A 13,736-nucleotide genomic window follows, 5' to 3' on the forward strand; every position below is an offset into this window, starting at 1 on the left:
TTTCCAGTTAATTTATTGATCTCCAAATAATAGATGAAAACTAAGTTGAAGGAAGAGTGTGGAGAGGTAGGGAAGAGAAATGAGAACAGGAAAAAGAAGAGCAAAGAGGAAAAGATAGAAAGAAGGCTATATGGGAGGAACTTATAAGATGAGGCAAAGAGGGGCTGGAGAGATAGATAGCTCAGTGTGTAAGAGGACTGTCTGCTCTTCCAGCCCCACATGGCAACTCACAACTGTCTGTAACTTCAATTGCAGAAGAAACTGATATGCCCAGACAGTCACACACGCAGGCAAAACACCAATGCACATAAAATAAAAACAAATCATTAAAGCCCCAAGGAGTAGAAATGAAACCTATCACTTTTACATTAATCAAATACCACTGTACAAACTGTTTTTTAGGACAGATCCCACAGGTGAACAAGCTTGCACAGAACTTTCTTTTTGAGAAATCTATTAGAAACAGCACATTTGTCTCAAGATGAAAATTCTGTTTTATAATGACTGAAATATGCTTTCTACAGTGTTTGCTAGCCTTAGTTCTAAGTTCCCTATATTCTGAGTAATGTTGATCTCAGATAGTGTTTTGGAAGTAAGCGCTGGGTGAAAATTTCACATGATGTTTGGCTGTGTAGGAAAGAAGTGAGATCAGTTCTACGGAGACAGAACAGAAAGCTGAGGCACATAGAGAAGAAACATCTCTGCTGGAGAGCTTACAACTGTGGGTCATGGACACATTCATCTCCTGGTTGCTGAAGTCCCTGATGTCTAAAGGCTGCATGACTAGCATTTTTCTCTTCTAAAATGAAGAAGGCTCAGTCTGTAGTCATAATGCTTAGCTCATGGTACTGTCAATGTTCATCAGAGTCCCCACTTGTTTTACAAGTTTGAGCACTATTAGATGTTAAAATGTAGGTAGTGTACAAAACTACTCTGTTTTAGTCTCCATTCCACCTCTCTTCACTCCATAATTGCTCCAACATATTTCATATATGAGCTTGAAACTCCACTTCCTCCAGCACACTCTGGTATTTTGTGTAGATGTGCTTGGTTTATGACAAGCTTCATTGCCCTGATCCTCTTATCTCATCCTTGCTCCTTTTGCTTTGTGTATGTCTCTCCACTTGATATCTGCTGCATAGGAATTCATAGTGGAAATCCATTATTCTTTTTATGCCTTTCTCTTCCTTGTAGCCTTCATTTTTCTGCTACCAGACATAATTTCTACAGCCAACATCCTATAGTATGTCTTTTTATGGGATTTCTCTGCAAAGTATTGCTAGATGGCAGAGTATAAGAATATGAAATTCATTGCTAAAGAAAAAATCAAAAGCTTCCATTAAAGGTACAGCTCATTGTTTGTAAATCTCATAGCTATAAAATAATTTCAATTATTTCAGATTTTACTTACTTTATTACTAATGAATTTCAATAAATTTGTCTTAAGTTATCACATTTCCTCTGTTCTTCTGAGAATTATGTACTAATACTTATTACTGATTTTTCAATTAGGTCTTTTAACCACAGATTTTCATGTATGTGTTCAAGACATCCCTCAGCTTTACAGTTTGTTCTTATAAGTAAAAGACTGTTGAGCTGCATGATATAATTTCATAGTGCAAAGAGATATTTCTCAAAGGGAATTTTAAGAATGCATTGTTTTGGTTTATAGCTGTTGATTGAAGTAGACCGCAGAAAGAAAAAATTAACCTTTGATCAAAAAGATAAAGAAGAAACTCACCCAGCACTTGGGAGGCAGAGGCAGGCAGATTTCTGAGTTTGAGGCCAGCCTGGTCTAGAGAGTGAGTACCAGGTCCAAAATAAATATATCTCTTCTTGACTTTATATATACACTTCAAAATTATATATGCAACATTAAGCTTATGTAATGGTAGATTAAATACATATGATAAGCAATGAATGATTAAGGAAGTTCAAGGATAATTTAATAGCAGATATTGTTTAAGTAAATTATTTTAAAAGTGGATTTTATAGATTATGTTATTTCATAACTGAAAAATCTACTAGTGAATTAAAGAAAGATATTCTAAAAAGCCTGGAGAGTTTTGCCTTACCTTAACATATGTCAAGTAATAGAAGCCTATAGAAGACATATTCAAAGGAAAAAATAAATGAATTCACATTAAATTAAAAAGAAAACATTCCCAGTGTACTATATACAACCTATTGAAACAAAAACTAACCAATCAATCAAAACACCAAACAACAAGAACAATAACAAACAAACAAAAAAAACAAGAAAACAAGACAAACAAAAACACATGAAATCAAAGACAGGAAAAGACAAAGCTTCAAAGCTTCAAATCTATTCACAGGAAACTAGACAGAATAGAGTAAATTCATAAGACTGCTTTAATAAGAGAATTCACCTCGTTTACTGGAGAGAGTTCTTCCCCCAAAGTAATACTATTATTTGATTATATAAAGTTCACCAAGCAATAAGACAGAAAATAAAACAAAATTTTATTGACAATATAATGGGAAACTTATTTGGATATTATAATATATTTAAAATAAAAATCAATTATAGCAATTCTGCAATCATTGGAAAATATAAACACTATTAATTATAGCTGAAATACTAGAAACTTCCTCATAACTTAATAATCTAAATTATTACTTGGAATTTGAAAACCCTGACAAATATTATAAAACTAGATGTAAGAATAAGTAATTAGAATCTATACATGCTAAGTACACTTTTAAATAGATTAGTCAAGAATGAGGTTTGTCAAATAGATATTAAGAGTTTGTAACCACTGGAACAATATAGCTTTATATTCCTAAAGTAACAGACATACATTCCATGGAACAGACTTTACCGTTCAGTGACAAACCCATGCACACATGGGAACCCGACCATTGTCACTAGGCAGGCATCTAGAAGGGCAGGGCACTGTTGACACGTGGTGGCACATGGAAGGTCAGCGTACAGGCTGTGCATCAGGAGATTCTGGAAAGAGGTTACTGTCCTCTAGAAATTGCAGAACTAAGTTATCATATGATTGAAATGATGATATGTTAAGTAAAATGTAGAAATTAAAAGAAGATTTTGAGAATAATGTCAAATAATAATTTCATCAAATGATGTGGACGAGCACACTTAAGAGTTCTAAAACTTAGACAATCAATCAAAAGCTAGGGTCTTGGATCTTTGTAGTATGTCCCCATTTAAGAATGAAAAAAAAAAACTTACTTTCTGATGTACAAATGCTTAAAGTACTATTGTACTATTTAACATGTGAGTTCTGAGAACACTGGAGCGATTATCCAAAGTCTAAAGGACAGCACAAGGAGTGAAAGCTTGGGGTGCTTGTAGAGCTATGATCCACTGTGGTAGCGCCCTCCAACATCGTCATGTGCAATTTTGATATTTCTGTGGTATTCTTTTTAGGTCATGGTACAAAAATGCTTATAATAAGTGTCAGTGTAGGTACCAAGTTACTCAGGATCTTTTGAGAACCAATGTCTTTATCCCCCAGTAGGGAGTGTAAGACCTTGTGTAATCCTATTCACCAGTGATGTTGAGATGAGGATGCACACATCCCGTGAGGCAAAAGTGGTAGAAAAAGAATGTGGAAGAAGGCTGAAGAGATGGCTCCATGGTGAAAAGCACTTGCTGCTCTTGCAAAGGACTCATGCTCCGTGCTCAGCATGGACATGGTGGCTTACAACCATGTGTAACTTCAATTCCAGAGGTTCCAACGCTTCTAATATCTACAGGCACCAAGCACACATATAGTGCACATGCATGCACACAGGCCAAACATCCATACACATAAAATAATAAATAATAATGTACAAAAATAAAAATAAAAAAATGATAAATGTACAAAACTTCTTTAAGGATGGGATAAAATGATCTTTGAGCTAAAACTTGAGTAAAAGTATTTCACCACTTCACCATTTGTGTCATTTCTACTTCTTTAAAAACATTTCTTGATGTTTACTTGTACATAAGATGTTCTGCTGTCTTTGTTGGAAGGTGCCCGTGCCCGTATGTTGGTATTTTTATATGTAGCTTAATTCAGAATTTAAAAAAGAAAAACACCTTGAACTAATGTAGAAGGAGTAGTGTCTTTGACCCCTTCCGCATCAAAGCAAGGACCATGTTAAATGCACAAAAGAATGAAGAAGGAGCAAGGCAGGGTGCCGCAACCACGAAGAACACAGTGCTGCACCGCCGAGTCTTTGGGGACAGTATGTACAAATTCAAGGTTCACTAGTGGCACATAAACCATATTAAAGTGGGGATGTGAGTGCTTCCAGGATTCAGAGGTTACTGCAAGATCAGTTAACTTCCTGGATGAGGCAGATCTGGGAGGGAAAGTTCCAGAAACATAGGGAGAGTTCCAGTTTGAATGAGTGCATTGTACCAGCTTCTCAGTGCTCATTTCTCCACAAAAGAGAGAGCCAAAAATGTCTAGTAGAGATGGACAATTCTAGTAAAGGTGTAGTCCATGAAGAGATGCAGGTACAGCAGGGGACACTTCAGTATTATTAATTTCAGCCTTTATCTGGAAGACATGATATATCATTTGGGGTTGAGTTACAACTCACGTGGCAGTAATACTGTGAAACTAGGAGTTGTATCAATATTTTAAATGCTCCCAGGGCCCAGATATTGTTTAGCATGATTCTGGCTACTGCAATGTAAAGTCAATAGGAAGAACCAATGGTTTTAGAGGAAAGCTTTGGCTATTGACTACAACTTCAATACTGGAAAATTCATCAATAGTGGAAACTGAGATGACAGTTCTGTTATATTTCAGTTCAGGTGAAGAGGCAAGTTCACCTGCAGATGAACTTGCTTTTAGTGACAGTTTATTTATTCATGAAGCTCATCCTAACTTCAACAAGCATCATTCTTTTCTGCATTCTCCTTCTCTCCTTTCTTCCATCCCTCCTTCCTTCCCTGTCTCCTTCATCTCCTTCCTCCCTCACTGTCTTCCTTTCTCCTTTCTTCCCTGTCTCCTCCCTGTCTCCCTGTCTTCCTTTCTCCCTCCTTCCCTATCTTTCTCCATCCTTCCCTCCTTTCCTCCCTCTCTCCCTCTCTCCCTCTCTCTCCCTCCCTCCCTCCCTCCCTCCCTCTCTTCCTATTTCCTTGTCTTGCTCTATCTTATGTAAATCGTTTCTGAGGGTAAGTCTCATCTGTAGTAAGAATTTTGGTTTCTTTGAAAAACAGACAAATTAGGAAATATGTTTTTGTTTTAATCCCAGGTGTGGGATGTGGGGTTGCTTCAGATTATCCATGGCAGCTGACTATGATTTGCCTGGTTGCTCCAGCAGGGACATGATTTTGCCAGCTGCAAATAATTTCTGTAGTTGTGTGACTTTTAGAATTCTGGGGACTTTTCAGAGGTTGTATAAATGCTAGGGCTCCCACTAGAGGTGGGGTGGGTTGTTTTTTGGTTGATGTTGGTTGGTTGTTGATGCTGGTTAGGGTTTGATAAGTAGTAGTAAACAAATAAGAAACAAGAAAAAGAAGAAATTAGGTATCTTGACCCAAAGATCAAAGTTGTCCCAAGGGACTAAAGACTCCTAATCAGCAGGAAGTCATCTAACAGTAATGTTGCTCCCTTCTCTCTCTATCCTGTCTTTTCTTTCCTCTCTAGTGTTAGGGGATTGAAAGGGTGGAAGAAAGAAGAACCCACAAAGTAGCGAAAGACAGGCTACATTCATCAGGTAGGTTCTTGATTCCTGTCATCCTCCAGAATGATTGTAGCCATAAGTCCTGAGGCTATCTGAAGATTACAGGTTACAGGGATCCTAACAGCTTCATTTTTTCCTATCTCAGGTTGCTAAGATTTGTATATTAGTAGGGCAGAGAGGTAGTCTCAGCAGGCAAAGGTGCTTGCCATGCAAGTCTGACATCTTGAGTTCAATTTCTGAACCCAGAATGGAAAGAGATTACTGACCCCTGAGGATTGCTATGTGCCTTCCACATGAGAGCCATGGCACAGGTACCCACTTTTTTTATTACAATACACCAATTCATTAATTCATTAATTAATATTTAAAAGTATTTATATTAGTTCCAAAGGAGGCAAGGTTTTCTCTTTGTTTTATCAGTCTCCTGAATAAGGTCTAACTATATTTGGAAAGCAGTGAGTCAAACTTGTAGAAAATGAGTTCTTGTTCAGGTCTATCATTGCACATGCAGAGGACCACTAACTGTAGGCTTTACTTGGGTTTTTGAATTGATCACTATGGACAATTAATGGGGAGATTAGGAGAGGCATGACGCTTGGTGCACAAAAGGAAAAACAGACCCCACTGTCTTGCTAAGTTTCTCTAATGTTCCTAACTTAGTGGATTGCTCTCACTCTCCTTCCACACTCTTCATTGGAAAACGGTTCATGTATTCCTTCATACAAGTGGCTATTTCTCCTATCAAGCCGTTATAGCCACACACATATTGCCTCATGTAAAATGTTTCCTTCCTCTCATGTCATTTATTCATAGATTCAAACATTTGTGGTCGGGGTGTATTTACTACCTACTTATGGCCTTGTTCCAGGTTTGACTGAGTTCCAGGATCACATACACACCAAAATACGTAGCTCTCTTAATATCCTGCAAAATTTGAATGCTAGTGCTTGGGGATTTTGAGTCTTTCAAGCATGACTTCTTTTGTATTCTTTCCCTTTCTTAGTTCTCTTCCTCTGGATTAAGAGTCCCCTTAAAACATGGCACCAAGGACCAAACAAAATATTCCAGATGTGCTCTCTTCTACAGAGTTTAGAGACTCTTACTGGCTGTAATACAGAAAAGGAGATTATACTAATGCCAGCTATGAATGTGATTTCTTAAAGCAGCTGCCTCATACTGGTAGGTCTTATTAAAATTGTGGTTGGCTAAATCCTCCAGATCTATTGCACGTGGATCTCTTGCAAGTGCCTCCTTTCTGTACTTGTACAATTAATTACTTGAACTTTTATGCAGGATATTGTATTTATCACTATTAAAATTCGTATTATTGGCATCTGTTCAGAATCCCATCTTGTCAGGACAAATTTGAATGTTGATTATTATATTTGCTAAGCTCTTCAGCTCTGTGCTTTTTAGGTGTCATGACCTTCCTTGCCACACTGTAATCAGCCTCCTCAGCTGATAGGTCTAATTACACTGACCCAGAGGAGGATCTAATGGTCCTCCACTAGACAATGATGTGAAAATGGTTATTTCCATCTGATTGGTTCATCTAGCCAGACTCCTTTCATTCTGATTGTGTATCTTTATGTATCTTTCTGCTAGAGGAAATGTTATAGAGTATTTTATTTAAAACAAGAACATTATGCAGATTTTCCATATTTTTTCAATTTTATAAACTTATTAGAAAAGATCATGTGTTGATTTACTATTCAATAAATATTTATGAGTGCCTACTGTGTTGGCAGCCTCAGGTACTGAGATATACTCTAGTCCAATCTAAGAAGTTTGAATCTTAGTAACAATAAGAAACTATTACAGAAGTTACTGGTTTTTTTTTTGTTGTTTGTTTGTTTGTTTTTTTTTTTTTTTTTTTTTTTTTTTTTTTTTTTTGGTCATTGAGTCAGGGTTTCTCTGTGTAGCCCTGGTTGTCCTGGAACTCACTCTGTAGACCAGGCTGGCCTCGAACTCTGAAATCTGCTTGTCTCTGCCTTCCAGGTGCTGGGATTAAAGGCGTGACCACAACTGCCAGGTAAACTTAGTGGTATTAAAAAATGTTTTGATTTTCCAGTTTAAAAGAAAAACATGCTGGCATGCACCTTTAATCTGAGCACTGAGAAGCAGGTAGAATTCTATGAGATGGAGGCTAGCTTGGTCTAACATGCTGGCATGCACCTTTAATCTGAGCACTGAGAAGCAGGTAGAACTCTATGAGCTAGCTTGGTCTAACATGCTGGCATACGCCTTTAATCTGAGCACTGAGAAGCAGGTGGAACTCTATGAGATGGAGGCTAGCTTGGTTTACATGTCAGTTTCAGGGCAGCCAAAGCTACACAGTATGACCCTGTCTCAAACAAAACAAACAAACAAATAATCATGTTGGAGCTACTCATAGCATATATTTAAAATGACAAGAATTTAAACAAAAGGATTAGTTATATAATTATGAAAATAAATTGAAGATACTCTGAACCTGGAAGATAGAGGTTTCACTCTCCCTACCATGCCCATGCCAGGGCTGGGAAATACACTGATTAAGGAAAAATGAGCTATGTGAAACAACCTGTGCATTAACACTGCATACACTGCCATCTGTGCACTAGCACTCCATCCATTGCTACCTATGCACCAACACCGTATGCATTGCCATCTCTGCACTAGCACTACATGCACTGCCACCTACACACTAACACTGCACACACTTCCATCTGTGCATTAACAGTGCATGCACTGTCATTTGATCGGGAGTTGATTTGTTTGTGGTCAAATCCAGAAGATCCATGACCTTTCTTTGAATCTTAAGACATATATTTTCCTTCTTCGTCAGTTAAAACTGAGGTTACCTTGGTATGATATTTTTCAAGTAAGGGTTAGACATTTTAAAAAACATCTAGCAATTCTCTGCCAAGACCAAGAGTGAAACTTGCTTTGGGTGGCTAATTTCTTTGTCAGCCCTTCAATTGCAGTCACTTGGACTTTACACCTATCACTGTCATTCTGAAAATGATACTCTTTGTTTGGAAGCAAAGATCACATGTTAAGTGGTTCTGGCATCTTCAGATATCCCTACAGTTGGCTTTCTACACCATGGTTTCTACATTATGGACTGAACCAACCTCAAGTTGATAATAGTTTAAAAGGCATATAAGCGGACACAGGAGGAAAACCTGCTTGCTGATCAAGCCTAAGGACCTGAGTTCAGTCCTCAGAGTCTGTGACGATCGGGCAGGGCTGGGTAGGTGACTCCTGAAAGTTGTCTTCTGATCTCCACACACTGTGGAATGGTGGAAGGTGGACATACTTACAAACACTAATGATAATAATAACTTTCTAAAAATGTTAAATAATTGTTTCTGTGCTGCTTTACAGGGCTTGTTTTTGTTTTGTTTTGTTGTTTGTTTTTTTTCAAGCAACTCAGGATTACAACAATAATTTAACATTTGCATTACACTGAGTGCTGGTAGAGACAAGACTTAAAGTGTAATATTCTGGAAATAAGTGGGTTAATGCAACTCCCACATCATTCAAGTGACTTGGGCATCTGTGGACCTTAGTATCTATGTGAGTTATCTATATGTAGCTCTCCCCAGTGAATTCTGGGAAGACAACAGCTTATAAGATCATTTACTGCTATCACTGTAGTTACTCAGAGCACAAGCAATATGGGAGCATTTTAATTGTGAAGTGTTAAAGTGACTTCCTAGCCACATAGACTCTGCTGATTCACAGACGAAAGCAGTCTGTGCATCTCCAGGATGAAATGCTTCTTCTCCTGGGTTCTAACATCACCATCACCTATACCAGCAGCAACAACATCGTCCCTGAAATCCAGTCAATGTGTTGTATGTGTCTGGCATAGAGCTAAAAGATTTATGTGCATTATCTCATTTTATAGGGTAGTTTATTTGACACCTATTCATTTATTTGATTACTATTTATGGTATACCTCTGATGCAGTAGATATAGATGAAGCACTAACATATGGGGGTGAAACAAGCAGACATATTCCTTGCTTCAGGTAATGTACACAAAGGGGAAATATGAGCATTCAGCAAGTTATCACAACCACATAGGCATTATTTTGGTTTTGGAAAGTACAAGATCTATGCATGTTCAACGGAAGCAGATCTGACCCCATACTTCCTTAATGAAAGAAGGTATTTTGATGTTCTGCTCCCTTTGTTTAAGAATCTCTTCTTCTAGTGACCCACTTGGCTGATTCATGTTTTACTCACTCAGGGACACACTAGTGATGCAGGCTTATCCTATTTCTATACCTAATTATACAATGTTCTCCTCAAAGTCTTTCTGTTTTCTGTGTACAACTTGTCCTCTTAGAATCATCATCACCTGAAAACCCGTGTATGTGCTCCTCAACACACTCCTCTAATACGTAAGTTGCATGTGCCCAGAGCTGTGTGGTAACCACTAGTGTCTTCTACACACTGAATAGACCTGCCATGTGCTTGCTCAATAAATATCAGTTAAGTAATTGATTGATTGAGTGAGTGAATCAATGGATGGATGACTGTTTTACGATCCCCTAAGTGAAAGTCTCAAATCTGTCATGTTGTGCCTCAGATGAGTGCCCTGTGTGAGGAATAAAATGAGTAAGAGACAAGGGCTCATGTCATTTATCTATGGCTCAGAGGACAGACAGTTAGCACCTGGGTCAGAGGGTGTCCAAATTCTTCAGATTCCCTGCACCTGAACAAAAGAAAGAAATGGAGAAACAATAGTTCTCCATTACAGATAGATGTTCCTGAATAAATGAATGCACAGATGCAAAGTGAGTAGGGGACAATTTAATCTTGACCTATTTCCTTCAGCGGAGTTGTGTGCAACATTTCATTCCCATCTCTCTGTGCCCTGTGAAATTCACACGCTTGCATAATCTAGTCAGATTCTCTTGTCTCTTTTCTTGGCTCTTTTGACATTAGTCTGGCACAGATACTAACTCCCAGTTTTAACAGTGTAGGAGGCAGATTTAAAAAAAAAAAGAAGGTATGATACAATGTAAAATAGTGCCATGGGTCATCAACGGAAAACTCCATATTAAAGAGTGAGACCGCCAAGAATGAGGCTGAGTGAGAACCAGTAAGTGGCCTTGTGAAAACAGTGTGCTGAGAGGAGTGAGAGCCAGGCCACCCTTTTGTTCTGGGCACAAGATGGCTAGAAAATAACCTAAACTTAATGGGTAGATAGCATCTCCGTGGGAAGCATGGCAGATGCAGAATAGGGCAAACAATGAGTAAAGAAAAACAGGTCAAAGTGGACAATACATTTGGTTTGGGGAAATGGAGGGAAACACAGAAATTGACAAGCTGGCAGGCAAGTCTTGTAGGAACCCAGAGGAACATCAAGCATGGCCATGTGACTAGGGGGTAGAGGACTGAGAGGGCTCTGAGGGTTTCTGGGAAATTCAGAACATTTTGCAGCTTCTAGCTACTTGACCTTCATAAAACCTGTTTATAATTAACCTAACACTGATATCCACGCACTCTATGTGTTCCAGAAGAGGCAGTGCAGATGAGATACCTTAGTACAGTTTTTAGGCATCACAGAACAACTAACTAAAAATATTCTTTTATGTGTGGTTTCTCATAAAAATCAAGTGATCTAGCTTCTTCACATGTGGGTGTTTTCAAATTCCTCCCTGGGACAACTATGCAGGAGTGTATGAACTGCGAGTGCACTCATTCACAACTTCACTCAGGTACAACCACTAATAAATAGCACAGGGCTCGTGGGGAATGGTGCTCTGAGGTGGTGTTCAGTGTTGCTGGACAGTCTTTGACTGAGAGCAGAGCAAGGGGCCTTGGCAGGTAAGCAGTGACACAAGCCTTCTAAGACCATTTGGTTTCTTCGTCTGAGAAATGAGAGCTCATATGCACTGAATCACCAGATGGAGAATTTGTTCAGGCAAAATGGCTTTGCAAGTTCCCTTGTAAATCGCCTCTGGCTTCTGAAAAACAGTAGCAAATGTGCTGAAGACTGAATTAGCTAGAACAGAAGTTTTACTTTTTCACTACAAGAATTGTCTGGGATTGAACTAAAACCTGGACACTCAGCATTGGAAGGGATGCTCAAAATTCTTTCAACCAGGCCTCAGGTTTCATCCAAGAATGCCTAAAGTTGGTGGGAAGCTGACAATGGTATGATGACCCCTCCAGAAGCTAGATAGATCCACACGTATGATAACCTTGACTCTGGGAATTTTCTACCCACAGAATTTGGACCCAGAGCAATTCTGAGAAAGTATCTGATAAATTTCCCAATGACATAGGAGGAGTACAGAAAGATGATGGCCATTGAGAAGTAGACAGTGAGAAGTGGGACACTATTGGAAAGTCAGAAAGGACATGTGCCTTGTTTCCAATACTTTCTAACCTTCCATAAGGTAAGATTCAATGAATGAACTGTCAGCTGAACTGTACAAGTGACATTGTCCATGATGAAGATTTACAGGCCACTCAAGGGACTCTTGACCCTTAGACCCACACCTTAAGCTACCATTTGAACCTGAGATGTGTTCTGGAGAAGCTTCAACAAAGAAAGAACAATTTTCTGGAGTTTCATCTTGGAAGCATTACCCCTTCCCTTCCATGGACCCTGCAAGTGAAGCTCTGCCTCAGGAAGAAAGGCCTCCATGTTCACACCTCCTGAAGCAGAAAGAGGTGAGGAAGGTTTGGAGGCAGTGTGAGGACTTGCATTTGGCTTTTTTAAAGCTTCACCTTTCAACAGCTTGAATTAAAATCGGGGTGTGGAGCCAAAATTCATGGAGCTAGCCACCAAAATTCACTGAGTTTCATACGTATATTCTTAAAATTAAAGCTTGCAATTGGAGGAAGGAAAGAGTCTAAGGAGATTGTGGAATGTATGCAGTTTAAATTCTTTAGCATTCCATAACTTTCTGGCTAGGGAGGGATTCAGATATTTGGATAATTTCATAAACCATTGACTTTTTAAAGAGGAATATGAAGAAACATATGCCAATTGAGTTATAAGCTGGGCATATCTGTGAGTTAGATATTAGTGCCTTTTACCAAAATGTGGTTTATGAGGCTTTTAATAGAGATTAAATTGGTGGAAACCAGGTTTTTCCCTTATTATGGATTTGATAGTTTCCACATTTATCTCTTCAATGTAATGCTGAACTATTGGACCCAATGAAGAATATTTAACGCTGCATAGATCACCTGCTTCCATTTTACAAATGAGAACTGACAAATGTCTGCATAAAATCAAAATAACTCATCAGTGATTCACTTTCCATTCTTCCACCTCCTCCTGCTGACCCTATGGTAGTTAATGACCCTGAAGATTGCAGCAACTTTGGGTCCCCTTGGTCACATGCAGGCTTCTCATTCAGAGTGTTCTTTATTTAATTTTGTCCATTTAAAAAAATCTATAGTGTTTGTTGGTGCTAAAGTCTCATTTTATATGTTGGCAAATATTATAAGAATAAAGCTCAAGTTGTGTGGCTCATCTGAAGAGACATGCATTTGAACACATTGTTGGGAAGACCTTTATGAGAATACTAGAAGACAGAATAGTTTCTAAAAAGTCAAAATAGGAAAGGCATTTTCAGAGCATCCCTGTACAGCACATGTTGGGAGAGGGAAGTGAGGGGGGTAAGAAGGCCAGCGAGGGGCAAAGAGTATAAGTTGGTGAACAAGCATGATGGTGCACACCTATAGCACCAGACCTTGAAGAGCAGAGGACATTGAACCCAAGTAAGTCTGGGCTGTAAGGTTGTGTCTCAGAACATTAAACCATATCAAACCAAACAACCAAAGCTAAACAGCCAAAAAAATGGAAAAAAGAAAAATAAAGCAACAACAAACAAACAGAAAAAGATGATTAGAGAGAAACTTTAAAAATCATAATAAAAAGTAATACATGATAGAAATGTGAGCTCACAGGACTCCAAACTGAAGTGGCTCTCCCAGAGTGTAGGCAGATATTATCCACATTGACCTACTGACTGAATAAGTCAATTATATTAGCTTTTATTACTCTGTACCATGGATTTATCCAGTTTGCATGTGTTCTTATTTACC

The sequence above is a fragment of the Mastomys coucha genome, unplaced genomic scaffold (assembly GCF_008632895.1).
Source record: "Mastomys coucha isolate ucsf_1 unplaced genomic scaffold, UCSF_Mcou_1 pScaffold22, whole genome shotgun sequence".
Classification (NCBI taxonomy): Eukaryota; Metazoa; Chordata; class Mammalia; order Rodentia; family Muridae; genus Mastomys; species Mastomys coucha.